We start from the raw sequence: 4247 nt of genomic DNA, 5'->3' as shown, positions 1-4247 counted from the left end.
ATGTGGTTCGACGTCACCACTTTATGAAAAATATTAGTATGTGTTTGTCTGTGAATTCGAAGATTCGAGACCTAGACGGCATGGGTTAGAAACTTGCAAGGATTAGGTATATACGAAAAGGTGTTAACATCCTCGACAATTTTCAAATATTCATCCAATTTGTCATGATTAAAGTGTAGCTCAAATGTGGCGCCTAAACTTGAACTCGACGCCAATCTTTAGAATTTGACAGTTAACAATTTGAAAAAAACACGCATTTCAAATGTTCTAAATTCTCAACACTGAGGTCATAGTCATAACACATTCATAACCAACAAAATACCCACTCAGTTACAGCATTACAGCAGATCGTCCGCATGCTCCCATATAGGCCTATGCTTGGGAACAAAGTGAGAGCGCAATGAGTGAAGAGTGGAGAGGAAAAATAGGATATTTTCAGAAAATTGATGAAGCCATTTTGTTTTCATGTGCCTGTGTGTGTGTGTATGATCGAGAGAGAGAGAGAGAGAGAGAGAGAGAGAGAGAGAGAGAGAGAGAGAGAGAGAGAGAGAGAGAGAGAGAGAGAGAGAGAGAGAGAGAGAGAGAGAGAGATATTTCAGTTTTGTCCACAGTTGAATTGCCAAAGAATGACACAAATAAAAAAATTAAAAAAATGAAATAACTCTGCTAATGTATTCAGATCAAAATAAGCCAACCGATTGCTCTGATTAAATATTTTATTCATGAAACGCTGTCGATTTGATAATGTTTTTGGATAAAGAATTTCTTCAAAGTTCCTAAACATTTTTTAAAAATCTCTTTCTCTTCTGATTTTAGCTTGTGTGAGACTTTATTATTTTTAATGTTACTCTAAATGCGCCGATATACAGTCGTGGCAATATTTTCCCATTTTTGAAATGACTTTGTTAGTACTTATGTAATAACTAAGAATGAGGTACTTATTTTTATGCCCAGCGGACTGTCTCCTCCGTTTCATGTGATTGTTTATAAAGGATTAAAATAAAAAAATGCTGAGTGAAGGAATTCTTATCCAATTAATAATTACGGACAGTATCTCAACAAAAGTTCTGTGTATGTATTTCTGTATGTTTTTATCTATGTATACGTGTATATATGTATGCATGTATGTATGTATATGCATGTATGTGTTATATATGTATACGTGTATATATGTATGCATGTATGTATGTATATGCATGTATGTGTTATATATGTATACGTGTATATATGTATGCATGTGTGTTTTATATATGTATACGTGTATATATATATGTATATATGTATCAAATCAAAATGTCAGTGAACGTGTATATGTGCACGTAACATATACGCGTTTGTATACACTCAGCATATTCATTTAGAATATTTATGCATCCCCCCCACCCCCACCCTAAAAAAAGAAAAAAAAAAAAACGAGTGAAAACTGACGATTTGCCTCCTCATTTAGCGCCGAAATGATCCGTTTCCAGCAGGCGCTCGACTCCAACAGCTGATCACAGGCTAATACCCAAGGTTGTCCCAGTTCCCCGCCGAGGGCGCAGGCGAAAGGGCGGTTCCCCGTTGGCGGTGAGTGAGGTGACGGGACGGGTTGGGTGGAGAGGGAATTTTGGAAATGTTTTTGAATAGTTTTTTTGGGGGATTGTTTTTGAATAGCTTTTTTGGGGGGAATTGTTTTTGAATAGGTTCTTTTGGATTTTTTTTTATTATCTTTGCTTCATTCAGCTGTTAGGGGGACTCATTTTTTTGGGTGGGATTTCTAGTTTTGATGGATCGATGATATATTCATGTGGTGATGTGGTAATTGTTGAAATTGTTAGGGTGTGATATGGGTTGAAGCAAAGTTGAAAGGAACCAGAGCAAGATACAATTCTTTCTCTCTCTCTCTCTCTCTCTCTCTCTCTCTCTCTCTCTCTCTCTCTCTCTCTCTCTCTCTCTCTCTCTCTCTCTCTCTCTCTCTCTATCTCTCTCTCTCGTTCTCTCTCTGTCTCTCTCTCTCTCTCTCTTTTCTCTCTCTCTCCCTCCCTCCCTCCCTCCATGTATCAAAGACAGTATTAAGATAAAAATTGAAGAGTCTGGTTAACATCTTGAAACTTGTTGAAAACTCTAAGTGACTGTTGTATAATTGACAATAACTGATAAAGGAAAGAAAAAAAAATAGGATACGACCACCGAAAGATATCCTAGAATACCGAAGCAAAGATAGATACATATAAGGGAAATGAGGAGAAGGCCTATGTCCAACAAAGGGCTTGTAGAAGGCTGAAAGATAAGATAAGATAAAACAAGATAAGTAAGATGTGGATGTGATACAGAGTCCCGTTGAACCTCTTTCAGAATGTGATAAAAACTACAGATTCCCTTCTGAAATATTCATATGTCCAACTTTACATACAATGTGTATAGTGTATCTTATCTATTGAGACTTCAATGCCTCTTGCACACGTGAAATACAACAGAGTATTATCAAACTTTAAAGCAAGCAATCTATAGAAAATACATTGATATAAATTATATATTTCATCTGGATCTCCCGGACCCTCCTGCATCCCATCCAGGGACCCCCAAAAGCTCAATGGACCCCAGATTAAGAACCCTCTTAGATATAACCATTGATTTTGTAATCTCAAATTTCAAAAGTTTATTGATGAAGCGAAGGATAACTGAGGAGTTTAAATGAATCAAAGAAGAGACAGAGAGAAAAAAAGAAGACAGAGAGATAGATGAATAGACAGGCAGATAAACAGAGAGATGGATAGAGTGGTAGATAAATAGATAGATAGACAGATAGATAAATATATAGATATATATGGATAGATAGATAGCTAGGTAGATAGAAAGACATTGATAGATAGATAGATAGATAGACAGAGAGATAGATAGCCTGAGATAGATAAATAGATAGATGGCCTTTGCACTTGAATTTTTTTCTGTTTCATTACTATTTTCATCATCATCATTATCATCTTAATGATAATAATAGTAATGATAATAACAATGATAATAGTGATAATAATAATAATGATAACAATAACAATACTAATTATAATAATAATAAAACAAAAACATCAATAATAACAGCAGTAATAATAACAATAATGATAATAACAATAATAATCATAATAATGATAGAAAAATAATGATGATTATGATGATCATATAATAACAACAACAGCAACAACAACAACAACAATAATAATAATAATAATAATTATCATTGTTATTATCATAATGATGATGATGATGTGATGGTGAGGATGCTTATTATCAATTTACCTATTATCATTGTTGTTGCTGTTATTGTTATTAATATTAATATTATCATCATTATTATCATCGTTATTATCATCATTATATTTGTGATTATAATTTTGTCAACATAATTTTCCTTCTCTTAAAGAGGTTTTGTCAGTGATATGCATTAATGAAGAATTATCTTTGAAATACTGCATGAACAACAGCTCCCCCACTCTGCATGAAATTATGCACATTAACACTAACTCTCCATTATATATCAAAATAAGTGAGTCTACGTGCAAGAGAATATAAAATGAAAGAAAAAGGGAAGAAAACACTGCGAAAGAAAACGGAGCCACGCGCATACCTGCGTCCTAATATCAAAACGAGATATGTATTATTCTCACACTCGTATTTCACCAAGATTATTTCCGCGAACTTCTCTCATCAAGTGTAAAATATGGAGTCTTTATCTCCGAAGCTGCTTGAGAAACTGCAGCACAAAGTTTTGATCATATTATGAGTTAGAGACTCTTATCTTCTCATGTTTAAAGTGGAATCTTTTTTTCTTTTTTAATATTTCGTAAGATTAGGATCTCGGAATCTATTTAAAACCGGGTATGACTTTATTTTTTAAATTACTGTTTCATCGAGATATGTTCCTTGAGGCAATTACACGCAGACTAGTTCATGTTCGGAAATGTTTACACGTGTGTGTGAATGTGGCCTGATTGCTCATTAAACGTCGATAAATAACGCATGAAAAAGCAGTGAAATAAGAGTAATATCTTAATTAGCCGTTCGTAAATACACGGCACTTGGGCAGATCATTTAAGGCCTGCGTGTTTACATTTGTGTCAAGAGATAGACAGGTAGACAGACAGATGCCTGTCTACATATATATACAATACACGTATAAACATACATGTATATCTATTTATCTACCTAACTACCTATGTGTATGTATGTGTATATATATATGTGCGCGAGTGTGTGTGTGTGTGTGTGTGTGT

At 34.3% G+C, this 4247-nt stretch overlaps 1 protein-coding gene across 1 annotated transcript in view; it reads left to right on the top strand.

The window, feature by feature from the left end:
- The first annotated feature begins 1451 nt into the window (after positions 1–1451).
- The window catches only part of LOC113803437 (beta-1,4-N-acetylgalactosaminyltransferase bre-4-like), a 22451-nt gene continuing 19655 nt past the window's right edge, over positions 1452–4247 (top strand). Inside the window, exon 1 of the mRNA XM_070115199.1 lies at positions 1452–1566. The gene's annotated coding sequence lies outside the window, so the exon portion shown is untranslated. The remainder of the gene's footprint in view (positions 1567–4247) is intronic.

Source organism: Penaeus vannamei, chromosome 37, assembly GCF_042767895.1.
Source record: "Penaeus vannamei isolate JL-2024 chromosome 37, ASM4276789v1, whole genome shotgun sequence".
NCBI classification, from domain to species: domain Eukaryota; kingdom Metazoa; phylum Arthropoda; class Malacostraca; order Decapoda; family Penaeidae; genus Penaeus; species Penaeus vannamei.
The sequence above is the reverse complement of the archived record's forward strand: the minus strand, read 5'-3'. Positions and strand labels throughout refer to the sequence as shown.